General features: G+C 35.7%; 1 protein-coding gene across 18 annotated transcripts in view; it reads right to left on the reverse strand.

Moving 5' to 3' along the window:
- ralylb (RALY RNA binding protein like b) overlaps window positions 1-18,130 on the reverse strand; it is a 490,264-nt gene that overhangs the window by 441,365 nt on the left and 30,769 nt on the right. The window contains exons 4-5 of one of the 18 annotated variants that reach the window (XR_015525258.1): window positions 16,974-17,115; window positions 9,679-10,404 (exon numbers count right to left, since the gene is read on the reverse strand). The exons of 16 other annotated variants lie outside the window; for them this stretch is intronic. The gene's annotated coding sequence lies outside the window, so the exon portion shown is untranslated. Of the gene's footprint in view, window positions 1-9,678; window positions 10,405-16,973; window positions 17,116-18,130 lie in introns of those variants that run through there. One more of the 18 variants, XR_015525253.1, reaches the window with a different exon arrangement.

Consider the following 18,130-nt stretch of genomic DNA (forward strand, 5'->3'; position numbering starts at 1 on the left):
ATCTACCTGAGCTCAAACTCCCCTCGCGCCCTGCAAATGGTTGGAAGCCCCCAGCTCAAGGATTTTATGAGCTCAGGGCTCTTCCCTGAGACAGCATGCCAAACATGCTTTATAAATCAATCATCAGCTAAGTGTGAACTCTTGAAAACTATAGCGCTTCTTACCGAAACCACATACTGAACGTTTTTATTATCGATATTGACAATGGTGTTCGGTCAATAAATGTCGGTCTATTTTATCACCCAGCCCTAGTTGGGGGACCACAATATCAACAAGCATGACTTCTTTTTGGTTTATTTGGACCCAAGAAATGGAAGTAAACTAGCATGAGGCATGAGCACCCGTGTCTGGAAGACGTGCCATCTAAGCAATACCACAACCAATTCGAAAAAGAAAAAAAGTTGGAGTAAATGTGCTAAATCCCTTCAAAGGCCAGGTGAAAACGTCTGTGACACGACTACTTTGAAAATCGTGCGGTCTGAACTCTGCATTATATGTTATGCATGCACTAGTGCAAACACAAGCAATAAGTAACTGAGTGCAGCTTACTTAACAGCCACCGGTATCACTAAGAACAAGGGATTCAACATGTAGACATCAAAAAGTGAAGCATTTCTGCCTACCTCCTTCTTTTGTCAGACTAAAAGAAACCCTATTTTGAGAAAGATCTGATACTGTCATTCTACAAAGCCATCCAATGAAACCATCCTGCTGTATTACAAATGAAAGATGCCTTCTCTTAAATCAGTCTGCGTCCCTCTATCTGCGAATGTGACCAGATGCTCAAACGTCCTCCTGAGGGACTTCTGCCCCATTAGAGCTCAGATTGATATTGTCGGAGATGGCGGGAAATCTTTACTTTTGCGTCTGGCGCTCAGGTGGGCTATCAATCACATTTTAGTCCTCTCGACTGACCAACTCTGACTCCAACCAGAGAAAAAAAAAAACATCGATAAAGGAGCTCCATGGATCATCTGCAGGAGGCACTCTGGTGCTGGGGAAACCTCCATCTCTCCGACAGCTGCTCAATATCTACGTTCAGTCAAGTGTGAGTTTGCATGGGGAATTTCGGTGGTGTAGTTTATGGAGCTCTGTTCTGCGTAACTGACAGACAACACAACTGGGCAGCGAAGCTCATTAAAGGTTAATCTGCTTTGAGAAAATGAAAGAGCGGAGCGGAGCTTCTGAGAAACACTCGAACACCTGCTTGCCTTTTGTTACCGCCATGTTTGCGCTGCTAATCTTTAAATAATGCATATGCTCAATATAGCATAAGGATGACACAAATTCTAACTACACGACAACAGAACTTCTGTCTATCTGTCTCTTTTCATATTTTCAGAGCTGGTCTAAAGATGTCACAAGATGAAATTTGTTTGTTGCAAAGTTTTTAATTTACATAATTTGTACAGGTTATAAAGTTTCTTCTTTGTCTGTCTGTCTGTCTGTCTATCTAACTTTCTATCTATCTATCTATCTATCTATCTATCTATCTATCTATCTATCTATCTATCTATCTATCTATCTATCTATCTATCTATCTATCTATCTATCTATCTATCTATCTATCTATCTCCAAAAAGTTTGATGTCCCTGTAATTTTTTGTAAATAAACTTAATGCATTAAAATGACCAAAATGAAGAATTACTTCTATATGCAAGTGGCAGCTATATGTAAAATTTAACACCACATACACCATTGCAAACAGGCTTGCACTGAGTAAACTAATAATCGCTACTCATGAAAAGACCAGTATTGCTATTAACGTGACGTATGCATATAATAAGGTACAGTATATGTCAAGAGCATCAGTGCAATATCAGACACCACCCATGAAAACAGCACAGTTCTATCCTTAACAGATTCATTCATGTCAAGCAGTGCGTGCAGGGCCAGTGAGCGCTCCGTGTATCTTTTGGTCACTCAGTTATGTTATAAAAATGTATTTTCTTGTGATAAGGGGATTTAATTGAGACATATTTTCCTCCCGCATGCATATATATTTTTTGCTTGTTAGTATGATTACTGTTGATTTCAAATGCAATAAATATGTTTGTATAAAACTTGTAGTAACGGTGCTTATAATTGGTGGGTGCGACAAAATTTTGGCTGATGCGCCTACATTTTTAAAGTTAGGAGCATCGGTGCTACAAAGCAAAAAGGTTAATTTCGAGACCTGTCAGAGAGTAAATGCACCACAAATAACTCTGATTTTAGGAATTAATAACATTCAATGTTAGATACATTAAAATGTATCTAAATAAAAAAAAATAGAATTAATTGACTTATTATGGAGATAGAAAGAAAGAAACACTTCACATAAACTCTGTTAAGCAAGTTATCTGTTGTCAAAGTGGACTGTTCAACACAGATTACTTGATATGCATTACAAATTCAAAACACTTGTTTTCCTCGAGGGTAACATGAGCCAAACCTGCAAATCAGGTTGAAAACAAAGCGAGACCATAAACGGCTCCAAGTGCCGCAGCCCGCCTTAAACAGAAAGGCTGATGCATTGCAGTAATTAGGCGAATCCTTTGGCAATGATACACACACACTTCCTCTTTTCCCTTGTCTCTCTTCAGGTGTCCGTGCGCCCAAATGAGCTGATAGATTCAGAATGATGGCAGACGAATGAGGTCAGGCAGCATGAGGCCGCCGGATCGCGGTGCGTTATCTTCAACAAACACATGTCTTTCAGTCCAATTACACTCCTGCTGCAAATGGAGCATCAGACTCCCCTACACACACCCACAACATCACTCTGTCACTCACTCAAACCCCAAGCTTTTTGAGTTCAAGCCAGTGCCCACACATGGACACACACACACACACACATGCGCGCACAGACAGTAAATCATTAGCTTACAAACAGGTGGAGAGATTTGAACAGAAATAGAACACAGTGGATATTATTGTGTTCGTCTTGCATTGGAGCAAAAATATTCACTTTCCACTTCACAATTCAACAGTTTAAGTCTCTCATACGGCACATTTCACCCCTTAGACTTTCATTCATATGCATGAGATTGTGCCTGGATGGAAACGCAAGCTCGTGTCACAAGTTTTGCATTTCGGTACAAAGTTCAAGCTTGGTGAATGCTGACCTGCAAATTTGCATCACATAAATGCATGACACCAATAGAAGATCAAAATGTGACCCCTCTGTACAGAAATGTTAAATATGGAGCAATCACTCAATTTATCAGTGTCACATCATTTTGTATTGGGGTTTCTTTTCGCAGCACTGTCTGGCCAATTTTCGCATGCTCAAACTCTAGTTTGATTGCTGGTTTAGTTTACATCTTACAATTTGGGCTATGGAAGCTTTTCATAAACTAGTTTTTACACTGTGCTTTTTTCCAACCCAGGCTCATTAGTGCCTAGGGATACATTTTTGAGAACTGAGTAATATGTACATGGGACTATGTCGGTCACACTTTACAATAAGGTTCATTAGTTATTGTTAAGTAATGCATTTACTAACATAAACAATACATTTACTACAGTATATATTCATGTTAATAAACGTTGGTTAATGAAAATACAGTAGTTCATTGTTAGTTCATGTTAACACATGGTGCATTAACTAATGTTTACAAGCACAGACTCGAATGATAATAATGCATTAGTAAATGGTCAATTATGATTAATAAATGCTGTACATGTGTTGTTCATGATTAGTTCATGTTAGTAAATGCATTAACTAACGAACCTTATTGTAAAGTGTTACCACTATGTCTTCTTGCAATTTTTGTTTTCACAATTAAACTAAAGGGCGCAGTGTAATTTTTGGACAATCCAAAAATATGTTATTAGGGCATGTTTTTGTGCATGTGATATTCCTCATAAATCCCCTAGAGGTCATTTTGTACATTTCTGCCAAACTCAACGTGTTTTACATGCTGGTTTGTGAGGAAAAAAAAAACAGTTGGTCATTAGCTGATATCACCCTGCAGTCCAAGCCCAAGATCGGTTACTCACTGAAGCCAAGCAGGGCTGAGCTTGGTCATAAACTGGATGGGAAAACTAAGTTGCTTTTGGAAGTGGTGTTAATGAGGTCAGCAGGGGGCGCTCAACCTGTGGTCTGTGTGAGTCCTAATGCCCCAGTATAGTGAAGGAGACACTGTACTGTGATTGGGTGCAGTCTTTCGGATGAGATGATAAACTGAAGTCCTGACTCTCTGTGGTCAATAAAATTCCCGTGGTACTTCTCGTAAAGAGTAGGGGTGTAAACCTGGTGTCCTGGCTAAATTCCCTCTCGGCCCTTAACCATCATGGCCTCCCATTCATCCTCATCCATTGAATTAGCTGTATCACTGTCTCCCCACTTCACCTATAGCTGGTGTGTGATGAGTGCACTGGCACCGTTGTTGAAACAGGGGTAAACAGTTTGGGCTACTTATCAGAATTATGGGAATTATCAGCCAGACAATATTTAATTGGATGAACATTTTTAGTCCCATGCTTTACCCAGAATATAAAAATGCACACGCAAAAAAATACATACATACATACATACATACATACACATACAGTTTAAATCAGAATTATCAGCCTCCCTGTTTATTTTTTTCAACAAATTATTTCTAAATAATTTCTAAAATTTCTTTTAAAACAAAAATTATTTCTCAAGAAGAAAAAATACAATCAGAAATACTGTGAAAATTTCCTTGCTCTGTTAAACATAATTCGGGAAATATATTAAAAAAAAATTCAATAAAACTTCAACTGTGTGTGTGTGTATATATATATTAATTCATTCATTCATTCATTTTCTAGTCGTCTTAGTCTCTTTATTAATCCGGGGTCGCCACAGCGGAACGAACTGCCAACTTATCCAGCTGGTTTTTACGCAGCGGATGCCCTTCCAGCCGCAACCCATCTCTGGAAAACATCTACACACAGTCATTCACACACACAAACATTCACTACGGACAATTTAGCCTACCGAATTCACCTGTACCGCATGTCTTTGGACTGTGGGGGAAACCGGAGCAAACCCACACGAACGCAGAGAGAACATCCAAACTCCACACAGAAACACCAACTGCGCTGAGGCTTGAACCAGCGACCTTCTTGTTGTGAGGCAAACATGTTACCCACTGTGCCACTGTGTTGCCATATATATATTCAGAAGTAAACTTTGAGAGTAAGTTTTTAAGAGAGTGAAAAAACATTCACCTTCAAGAACAAAAGTCAAAATTGTAAGTTTTAAGCCAAACTTTGAATTTGAGATCCAAATTCAAATAATCAGAGAACAGACAAAACAGGCCAGTGTACAAATCTGAATTGAAATATATACTCTTGTATTTTTATAAAGAAAAAAAGACAGAGTTATAAGATAAAAAGATGCAATTCCCTTTGTGAAGTTTATTTATAAACTAATTTGGAGAGGAGCACATGCTTATGATTGCTTGCAGCTGGCCCCGCATTATTCAATTTATGATACACCAAACAGATGATTCCTAAGCCACTATAAATACCCTAAACTCCATATCACAGCCATCTCCGTTTTTAATGCATCCCCCCTTCCACCCCTACTCCTCCTCCTTTCCTAGATGGGTGGCACGGTGGCCCAGTGGTTAGCACTGTTGCCTCACAGCAAGACTGACACTGGTTCTAGTCCTTACCAAGCCAGCCGACCATTCTGTCTGGAGTTTACACGTTCTTCCCGTGCTCACGAGGGATTCCACGGTTTCCTCCCACCGTCCAAAAACATGCGACTTAAGTTAATCTACTTTTCCAAATCAGCACTATAGACGTGCTCCTAGTAAGTAGTTATCTCTTAAGAACAATCACTATAAGGTCAATAGCTACTACAGCAGGTGAGTTCTCGAGATCTACCTGAGCTCAAACTCCCCTCTCACCTTGAAAAAGGGAGGGAGCCCCGGGCTCGAGGATCTTATAAGCTCAGGGGTCTCACCCAGGACAGCAAGCCAAACAAGCTTTATAATCAATCATCAGCTATGTGTGAACTCTTGAAATATTTGCATGACAAAAATGGGCCTCTGTAATCCAGCAGTAAATATCACAAAGTACTACAAATAGGTATTCTTTGTGTTTCAAAATTCAAAAATCCCTTTTCCTAGTGAATACTTCTCTAACTTTGCTTTTTAAGTCTAAACCTTTGTAGGATAAAATAAGAGGATAAAAAGGCAAAAAAATATATCCCAAAAAAAAAAAAAATTCAATAGACTACCTTATAAGCAGGGCATTTATATTACAGTTTAGTAATAAAAATATAATAAACACGTGTTTACAAAGCCAGAACTGTTTCAACTCCAAGCTGAATTTTTAGCACCTCAGTTTTTGCTTGTTTCCATGAGATATCAGTTCAGAAACTACCATACAACATAATGGTTTCTTTTGGCCTTTGGTCCGTTTATAGCCATCCTGACAGTAAATTGATGCTCTGTTGGTCTTCTCCCTCACGCCTTTATCTGAACCTCATTTACCAAGTTTACCAGCAGAAGTATTGCGGCCCATCAGCTTCTCTTCCCTTCATCTAAACCATCTCCAACTCTCTGCTTGTGATCAGACAGAACTCAGGCTTGCAGAAAGTTTTCACGCCGCTGGTTTTTCTCTCTCTTCACTTGTCTCTTTTTATTCTCCGTCCCGCCTGCAGTTCTCGACTCCCCCTCACTGTCTTTTTTTTTTGGAGCTCTTATTAGTGCGCCTTCTGTCTTTTTCTCCATCAAGTTTTGATGATGGTGTTCCTCGGAGGTTTAGCCCAGCGCAGGCTCTCTCTCAGGCCCATGCAGAATTGATGCGCAGGCGGGTCCGTCTCCAATCCTGCTCTTTGATGCCTCCGTCCGCTCTCAGCGCTGGGCTCAAAGGCACTTGAATACGTGTTGTGTTATTGATTCCTGGCAGTGGTTCCCATCATCAAAATGTGTGTTCAAATTCACAAAAATGTTTCGTTATACATCACTCAAGAGCCGAGTATTGACTGAGTGAATTCATTTCTTCTTTTTTTTTGCAGAAACCAAACTTGTCTTCATTCTGAAAACCCATGCCTTTCATTCTGAGAGAGAAGTTCTGAAATCTGAAATCCTTCAATAATTTTATTTTGGCTAAGTCCCTTATTTATGGAGGTCAACACAGCGGAATGAACCGCCAACTACTCTGGCATATGTTTTACGCAGTGGATGCACTTCCAGCCGCAACCCAGTACTGGGAAATAAAAATTCAAATATGATCCTTTTATAAATACTATTCTTTGAGTATTAAAGGTGCAGTGTGCAAGCTTGACACCCAGTGATTGAACTAGATATTGCATGTCAACAAACGCTAGCTCAGGTTGCCAGATTGAATACACCAACAGCAGTGTGCCTCACTAATCGAGCCTAAAGGCTGATTTAAGTTATGTTCTATATAAAAGCATCGGCACATGATAGAACAAAAACTTTTAACATGGAAAATATTATTTCTAACCAAAACCTGAAATGTACAGTTTAGAAGTAGCTTCTATTTCTTGCAAATGAACAACAGAAAACTGACAATAATGACCTCAGGTACACCTCATGTGCTTTATTCAGTGTTAAAGTGTCATAAATGTTAAAAATGCCAGTTTGTATGACATTTTACATGACATTTATTATCATACTACTGAAAGCAGCAGCAGATAGTTCACCTCAGATCTTGAAAATAAAATAAACCATTCGAAATTGAACTTTAAAACTGTGATTCAGTGCAAACCAACACATATCAGTGATTTAGCATCTACATTTAATAATGTTAAAGAGGTTTAATCTGTATTAATTAGATTATAAACCTTACCATTTCGTTGGAGTGCAGTGAGTGCGCTATTCTGTGCTTCTGAATGGCTGCATTTAAATTTCTGTAGCGTTTCGTCTGGTGCAAACAGCCAAATTGCTTTTCACTGCGAATCTTGTCACGTAACCTCGTGTCCTAACAAAATGCAACAATGCAACCTGCTCGCTTAACATTTACATTCGTAATATTAATATTATTTGCTAATTAATAACCTCAGGTCGAACTCTGAATCTGCATCTCAATTTGGTTTCTATAATTGAAATATAAATGCATAAACGTTTATTTAGCATTATTTAGCAACTTATTTGGCAAGAAAACCACAAAAAAAGAACTAAATACTTTCAAATTCACCAAATGAAAATCCTCTTTAAATAAAGCATCCTGTTTGTCTGAACATCCTGCCATTTCTCCACAATCTGACTTGATGTGAAAGCTTTATTAAATTTGCATCTGTACACAGTGTCGTTTCAAGGTTGCAACACGAAGAATAATCTCATGAAGAAGCTCGCATTGTCTTAAAATTCAGCATGATGCCTTCAAGATGGGGCCTGCTTTTTAATGAGGTCTGGAGAAATGCTGAACTCCTTTATACGGTCGGCTGAGCGTATTTAAAGTCCCCTCGAAACCGAGAGGATTTATGCAGCTGAAGAGTCATGGATGTGTTGTTCCCCGAGAGTCATATTACAAACCGCAGGGGTGCCATGCACACTGCATTACGGCATAATGTGAAGATATACCATACACACTTTAGCAATGCCGCTTCAGATCAGCCACAACTGTGAAGACGCTTTTAAACAGGGCATGTAATGGAAAAGATGATTTTCCTTGCTTTTCAAAAATAAAAGAGTTTGGCGTGCTCTAAAATGGGCTTTTAAATAAAGTACCACAAAATAGTGCTACTGTTATGGGAAGATTTTAGGCCTGTCATTTATAATGAGTTTGAAACGATTCACTATTTAATGATTTATTACTTATATAATTATTTTTATTAAAAAGGAAAAGACTTTAATAAGATTTTAATAATACTTTAATAAACTGGTATAGATTAATCTAGTTAAGTTAATAGGTACTTAATTTATTATTTAATATACTTTAGGGTTATTAAGAAAGTTTTTATTATATATATTACTTTTACTTTTTCTTTGTTATTTTTTACATTTTATTTTTATTTATTTTATATTAGTATATATTTAATTTAAAAATATATTTAGTTTAATTTTATATTTCATTTTATATTCAAATTTATTTTTAATTTTTTTATTTAAGTTTTTTATTTTATATATTTTTTATATTTTATTTTATTTTTAATTTTTTTATTTAATTTTACTTTAATTTCATTTTACTTAATTTTAATTTAACTGAACTTTATTTTAATTTATTTCTTGGAAAAGCACACACATGAGTCTACTGGTAAAGTAGTGGCCCTGTCCAGGATTCTTATAATTCGCATATTTATTTAATATTTTATGCATAATCAATTAGCACACCTACTTCACACCACAGTATATTTGCCAATTCATTGAACAAAAAATTGGATTTTAATAATGCATTACTAAATGTTGAAATTAACTTCATTAGCTACTGCTTTGGAAGTATTTTGCTGGTTGTTCATTCCTAGCTCATGTAGTTAAATAATGTTAATGAATGTAAACTCAACTCCAAAAATAACGCGTTTTATTTCCTTTACGAAGCAGAGATTTGATACTGAAGATTTTCTGCTGATTACAGAGCCGGTCTTACTGACAAAATGAGTATGAAACAGGCAGTTTCCAAATGAGCTTGTCCTCCCCCTCCACCATTCTCACATGCGTGTCTGTTTCTCTTGCTGTGTCACGTCAGATACATAGTGACAGAGACAAACACGAATAAGGCAGAAATACAGTTTTAATGTATTTATTGTGGAGTTTATTCAAGCCTTTCTGCAATGATGAGTCACACACAAATGTCATTACAAAGTTACACACACACGATTAACCTTGCACTGTCTTACTTGTGGCAAATGTGACAGGATACAAGTTAATACACCCTGTTGTATGGATATCCATGCTACTTTACACAATACACCTGATTTAACGTTCACAAACTGGGACTCATGTTGTATGATTGAACCCTTCTCATATATATATATTTGTACTGGCACTATGCGGCTGTGCTGATTTCTGCAGTTATGAATTGCGTATTGATTTTTCTTTATTACAATCATGCACTGTTTTAAAAAATGTTTTAAAACTGATCAGCTGCACCTCAAGAATGACAGAGAGTTGTTCGGTGGGCATGTATACACGTTATTGTGGAGAGATGTTAATATGCTCCAGTCAATCCACTCTGTGAGTGGGGAAAACCACACTTATTATTAATATAATATTAATTATTAGGCCGTGATTTATATAATTAAATCATTTTATTGTTCATGTACAGTTTATAACATTATAAAGTATACTGCTGTTCCATTTGAAAAAGTACCCGATCTGTGTCCTTGCATCCTTGGGGGTATTTTCCAACTCTGATCTTCCAAGCATGCAAGTCCAAACTTTGCATACTTGGTATTGAGAAACAACCACTGTTTCCAAAAGTTGATTTTGCATCTTAGGTACTTATTAAATTGTTTAAATCTCAACTTTCATCTGTCAAAATGACCAATAATACCAAGTTAAACTTAAAAAATGTGAGTTGAAACCTGATTTACTTATTAAAATAATGAAAAGTAAGTAAAAACATTTGTCATGATTTTTGTCATCTCTCTGTTGTATCTTTAACACATTGACTTCTTGTTTGCCTAAAGGTTTCAGGGAATGTAAATATCTTTCATTCATGACCTCTTTAAAAACCAACATTTGGCATTTAATAAACGTCATATCATCAATAATTCATTAATAATTCATCTGATCTCCTCCTGACCACAGGCATTTGGTGTTCGCATATTTATGCAATGCACTATCCCATAAATCAATTAATTCCTATCAGGCCATGCGCTTGGTTTAACGGCTGCGTTACGGCACCAAACAGAAGTGAGGGAAATGATTTCCCGTAATTAGCAGTAAGCTGCTTAGCGGAGTAAAACTGAAGGCTTTTAAATTCCATCTGCCACATTCAATGCGCCTTCACAACACCGGGTCAATTCCGAGATCAATTTGCATATGCATGTTCCCCATTGTTTGCATTTCAATATGATTTGATGATGCGTTACATTCGCTGGTGTTTCAGATTCACTTTGACAGTCGGTGAATGGCAAGAGCTAATAAATAATGAATCAATTCAGCCATGCTGAGAGTGTGGCATCACTCCAGAGCTTTAAAAGGAGAAAGATAAAACAATTTAGAGCCGCGGGTATGAGAGAACAAAAGTGTATGTTCACTAATCTGTCAGAAGTTGTTCATCAACCACAGCCATTTTAGGTGTTGAGGACTGAACTGTAGATGTAGTCTATATACAGTAACGCAGAGTCAAATCCATTATCAGTTAAAGTCAATTACATGAAAATCAATATTTGATTTACCCATATAGCTGATTTTTAAATCTCTGTTTCAAACACAGATGGACCTATTTTACACTATTAAATATTGTTTTTGTCTTTTGCAAACTTATGCAAGTACTTAGTGGTTATGCAAGATATACACTATAAAAGCATTAAAAAATTGATTAAATATCCTAAAATAATTAGAAATGTGTATTATAAATAAAATAATCTAAATAGTAATTAATTAAATATTGAATAAATGCAAATAATTATTTATAATTAATTAATTAAATACATATAAATGAATAAATGATTAAAAATAAACAAATAAATAATTATAAATAAATGATAAATGCTAAAAATCTATTTATATTTAATTTAATTAAATATAGCATTTAATTAAATTAAATAGCATTTAGTTATCAAAAATGTGAGCAGCTAAACACATAAATTAATTCATTCATTTTCTTTCCGGCTTAGTTTCTTTATTAATTTGTGGTAGCCACAGCGGAATGAACCTCCAACTTATCCAGCATATGTTTTACACAGCAGATGCCCATCCAGCTGTAACCCATCTCTGGGAAACTTCCATACACTCTCATTCACATACATACACTAACGGCAATTTTTAGCTCGGGGAGAACATGCAAACTCCACACAGAAACGCCAACTGACCCAGTTGAGGCTCAAGCAATGACTGTAAAAAATATGGACGACGCGACAGCCCTTTTTCCCATTGAACGCCTTGAGGGCAAAACGCCTGCTTGACGGGCACAAACTGTCGCAAAAGACTGCTGAAATTGGAGCCTTGACATGCGCAGAAGGATTGTCTGATGGAGCCAGAGGAGGAGCCGCGAAAATGAGCAGAGTCGAGCTTCCAATCAAACGCTTCATGTAAAATCAACCACGCCCCCCGAACTTCTCAGCATGCGTTTGCTGTCATATCAACACAAATGGATGTAATAACGTTAACAAATATGAGGGTTTTATATATTCAATCGCGCCAGCTCCAGGCCGCAGCGCATAACTTACTCACGGCGTCGCGGGCTGATTCCGGCTCGCATGCGGCAGCGCCGGCTCGCTCGGCCGCCGCATCTGGCTCGATTGACTCGGGCTGGAATCGGGCAGTGAGTCCAGGCATCCGGAGTAGGTCCAGCAGAGGTAACATTAGTCAGTCTGAGCTCTAAGAGATAAGTCTCCGGCAGGCGAGAATCTAGCCGGAACTGTGTTTTGCTATCTGGGTGGTTAGGCATGTATCAGCAAACTAATAAAGCCCGAAAAAAGCCCTGAACTTAGCGAATAAACAGTGTTCCACCAGGATCATGTATGTCAGAAACTATAGTTTACTGCTGAACTCATTTTGTCATGGTAAAATAACACAGAAATCGAATAATAACATTTCAGTCTACTTCAGTCTCCTGCCGAAGCTCAAACGCCGCGCTTTGAGAAACTGTCAATCACAGCTGTCAATCACGATGACACGCCCAGCATTAAATTACTGCTAAAAACAAACTGTTTACAAAAATGAAGATCTGCACCTATTTCAGCACAATAACCAGTGCCTTAATCGACCAGAACTATCTTTCGGGACATTTTATTGCAAGTGTAATATTTTTTTTTATTTGGGCTCAAGTCTCCTTCATTAACACGGAGGAGGCGGGCTTTATGACTTGTACTGCAGCCAGCCCCCAGGGGGCGATCTAACGGCCGAAACCTTCACTCAAACGTAGGCTTGCGGCACACTTGGGCTCAAGCCAGTGACCTTCTTGCTGTGAGGCGACAGCAATACCTACTGCCCCACCACGTCACCACTAAATGCATATACAGTATTTCAATTTCAATTTAAAGTGAAGTTAAATATAAATTTTAAAGGCAGTACTTTTGTGTTTATACACCTAAACAGCATTCAGAAAAGAATAATAAATTCTTAAATAAAATAAATAAATGCTAAATAAATTTCTTAAATAATAACCCACATCTTCTAAAAATTCTTAATTATTATCACTAGAAAAGCAATCAAACATTGACTAAATATCCTAAAAATAAAATAAATGTGTATTATCTTAATAATAATTAACTATAAATTAAATATATATATAATCATAATTAATTAAATATAAATAAAAAAATATATTATTAAAAATAAATATAATTTATAAATGCTAAAAAAATATAAAAAATAAAAATCACAATTTATGTTTAATTAAATTAAATATGCGATACGGTGGTTCAGTGGTTTGCACTGTCGCCTTATCAAGGTCACTGGTTCGAGTTCCGACTGGTCCAGTTGGCATTTATGTGTAGAGCTTGCATGTTCTCCCCGTGTTGGCGTAGGTTGAATTTAATTAAATTTTGAATATTAAATGAAATATTATTTAGTTAATCAAAAATGTTAAAAAAAAAAAAAACTACATACATATATTTTGAATTAAATGACTTGTACTGTGCTGTAAAATATTTTTTACTTTATTTTAAATTTAAGTACTTTTGAGTTTATAAACATAAAAGCAATTAGAAATAATTCATATAAACTTAAACAAAAAAATCATCAATTATTTTTAGAAAATGTGGTTAATTTTTTTTTAACTATTACTATTTACACTATAAAAGCATTCAAAATTGATTATATATTCTTAAAATAATTAGAAATGTTTATTATAAACAAAATAATCTAAATAATAATTCATTAAATATTAAATAAATCTAAATAGTTATAAATAAATTATAAATAATAATAAAATCCTGATTTACGTTTGATTTAATATATTATTTAATTACATTAAATATATTAAAATAAACATTTAATTCATCAAAAACGTGCACAACTAAATACATTTAAATAATTACATTTAAAATTAAGTAAATATTTTCTAAGTACTTTTGAGTTTATACACCATAAACAGCATTCAGAAATTAATCATTTAATCTTAAAACAAATGCTGAATTATTTTTTTTTAAATTAACCACATTATCTAAAATGTATTACTAAATACTCTATAAAAGCATTAACAAAATTGACTATATATCCTAAAAAATAATAAGTGTCTTATAAATTATTATTATTATTATTATTATTATTATTAATTAATTATAAATCTAAATAAAAATTAATTAATTAAATACTAAATAAATACAAAAATTTAAAATAATTTCAATAATTAATTGAATATAAATAAATAAATATAAATAATTTAGAAATGATCAAAATCATAATTTATATTTAATTTAATTAAAAATATTATTTAATTAAATTGGGGGAGTTTGTGTGATCAGTAGTTAGCACTGTCACCTCACAGTAAGAAGGTCGCTGGTTCGAGTCCCGGCCGGAATAATTGGCATTTCTATGTGGAGTTTGCATGTTCTCAACGTGTCGTTGTCCATCATTAACAAACCACAAGCATCCAATCAACTACGGCTCAACAAAATCAAAACCCTCCCTATATATTAAACATACAAATAACTCAAACAACTCGATAAGGCACAAAAAGGCATCCATTTCATTCTGAGTTTACTATCAAACACCTACAATTACAAAAAAGTTCACGTTTCTAACCAAAAAAACATCTACAAAGCCTTTACATTCCACTTTCTTATCTTCATTGAGTGAACATAATCATTGTGACATGCTGTCTCGCTCTTCCTTCAGGTCGGTCGAGGGTCATCCCGAGAAATGGGAATCTAAATTAATTCACATTGGCTCGTAGCCGAATCTTCAAAGCTGAAATGAGCTCCTATTCGTGGTGAATCTATCAATATGTAAATCAGCGAGAGCCAGAAGACGCCATGATCGCTCCAAAAGAGTCTAGATAGGAAACTGATGCTCCTTTAGTATGGTCTTCTGCAGGTTTCAGTAGTTCATTTATGCTGGACGGCGATATGAGAAAGGCCCAGACTGTTTCATATATCACACTCAATCAGAGAAAGTGAAAAGCTTTATGCGCACAAGCATGACGCCAACATATGAGCGAAACATGCTGAATATTTCATGTGAATTCTCTATACTGTGTTCCCAAGTGTTTTCTTCACTTTGTTGGCTGTTGGGAATTACTGGATGCAATTGCTATTATGGCAAAACAAACGCAGAGACAAAAGGCAATAAACAAGGCTGTACTTTAATACTCAGAGCGCAGTTCTGTCAATGCATTAAATAACAGTAGTTGTTATCTAACGGCCGCTGTGTATAATCACTGCTCGATGAACGCCCTACCGTGTTATTTAGGCCCGGATCAATGACATCGACTCCATTATACAATTAACAACTACTCTTAAGGCTGATTTCAAGCATTTAATTCTGGGTAAGTTTAAGAAGCGAGTCGCAAAAAGAAACAAAACAAAAAAAGCAGAAGGTAATGATCTTAAAGGCGTAGTTCACACGAAAGATGAACATTTGCTCACTCTCAAGTGGTTCCAGAACTTTGAGTTTCTTTCTTTGTTGAATACAAAAAAAGAAGATATTTTGAAGAATGTTGACAACCTGTAACCAGGACTTGTATTGAAATACAAATAATATAGATGTCAATGGTTACAGGTTTTCAGCTTTCTTCTTTGAGTTTTTTTCTCTGTTAAATGCAAAAAAGAAGATACTTTGAAGAATGTTGTCAACCTGTAACCAGGAATTGTATTTTTTTTATACTATAGATGTCAATGGTTACAGGTTTTCAGCTTTCTTCTTTATGAGTTTCTTTATCTGTTGAACCCAAAAAGAAGATATTTTGAAGAATGTTGACAACCTGTTACCAGGAATTGTATTTAAAAAAATTTATGAAAGTCAAGGTTTTCATCTTTCTTCTTTGAGTTTCTTTCTCTGTTGAATGCAAAAAATAAGATATTTAGAAAAGAGTTGACAACCTGTAACCAGGACAATAGTAAAACATAGTAAAACAAATACTATGGAAGTCAATGGTTACACGATTTCAGCTTTCTTTTTCATGACATTCTTTCTGTTGAATACAAAAAGAAGATATTTTGTAGAATGTTTTCAGCCTGTATCCATGCATTCATTCATTCATTTTCTTTTCGGCTTAGTCCATTTATTTATCCGGGGTCACCACAGCGGAATGAATTTTTTTTATGCAACGCATACCCTTCCAGCCACAACCCATCGCTGGGAAACATCCACACATTCATACTCTATACACACATTCATACACTACAGACATTTTGGCTTACTTAATTCACCTGTACCGCATGTCTTTGTACTGTGGGGGAAACCGGAGCACTCGAAGGAAACCGACGCGAACACAGGGAGAACATGCCAACTGACCCAGCCAAGGATCGAACCAGCGACCTTCTTGCTGTGAGGCGACAGCACTACTGCACCACTGCGTTTTTTTAACTATGAAAGTCAATGATTACAGGTTTTCAGCTTTCTTCTCTATGGGTTTATTTATCTTTTGAATGCAAAAAGAAGATATTTTGAAGAAAGTTGACAACCTGTAACCACAAACTCCACTGATAAACAAATACATTGGAAGTCAATGGTTACAGGTATTCAGTTTTCTTCTTGTTTGGTTTATTTCTCTGTTGAATGCAAAAAAGAAGATATTTTGATGACAGTTGACAACCTGTAAAGAATTGCACTGAAAAACAAATACTATGGAAGTCAATGGTTACAGGTTTTCAGCTTTCTTCAAAATATCTTTTGTGTGTGTGTGTGTGTTTAACGGAAGAAAGAAACAGGTTTGGAGTGTAGGGTGATTAAATGATGACATAATTCTACTTTTGGGTGAACTGTACCTTAACATTCCATATTTCATCTTTGTTCAATGTCAGGCGCATGTTGAAGGAATATCACCCATGCAGAAGTGCTGTATGAATAATCACCGAGTGCAAGGCTGAGATTTAGCCATAGGCATAATTTTAAGTGTGATAGTTCAGCCTGTAAAAAAAAAAAAAAAAAAAAAAGTTTTTTTTTTGTGACATTTTTCAGCCAAAAATGAAAAACAGCCCATTTTATGAAGGGTATTTTGAAAAAGGAATGTTGCCTGAAGCACCTGTAAAGTAATAATGCATTTAGATATATGCTAATGGTATGCAAATAATACGGTTACGCATTGCTACATTCAAAAATACACATTTTTATAGGACCGTAAATCTCTGCCTAGGTTCTTTTGGTGGGATGACTATAAGAATGTATACAAAAAAAGCCATCAAGACAGAAATCAATAATAATAATAATATTCATAATAATAATAAAAATAATAATAATAATAATAATAATAATAATACATATTTATAAATGTTTATGCAACTAAAATGCATAACAATTTTTTAGCAATACATTTAAATCTATCTAATCTTAAAAACACATTATTATATACTCTCACCGGTCACTTTATTAGGTACTTACTAGCACCAGGTTAGAACCACTTTTCCTTAATCCTTAAAACTTGCTTTAATCCTTCATAGCATAGATTCAACAAGGTACTGGAAATAATCTTCTGAGACTTTGGTCCATATTGACATGATAGCATCACGCAGTTGCTTCAGATTTGTCAGCTGCACATCCATGACGCGACTCTCCCGTTCCACCACATCCCGAAGGAGCTTTATTGTATTGAGATCTGGTGACTGTGGAGGTCATTTTCATGATCAAGAAACCAGTCTGAGATGATTCACGCTTTATGACATGGTGCGTTATCCAGGAAGTAGCCATCAGAAAATGTGTACACAGTGGTTATAAAGGGATGGACATGGTCAGCAACAATACTCAGGTAGGCTGTGGCATTGACACAATGCTCAATTGGTACTAAAGTGTGCCAAGAAAATCATTGATACAAGGCAGGATGTATCCTTGTTTTCATGTTGTTGACCCCAAATTCTGACCCTACCCTCCGAATGTCGCAGCAGAAATTGAGACTTATCAGACCAGGGAACGTTTTCTAATCTTCTAT

Source organism: Danio rerio, chromosome 24 (assembly GCF_052040795.2).
Source record: "Danio rerio strain M-AB ecotype USA chromosome 24, GRCz13ab, whole genome shotgun sequence".
NCBI lineage: Eukaryota > Metazoa > Chordata > Actinopteri > Cypriniformes > Danionidae > Danio > Danio rerio.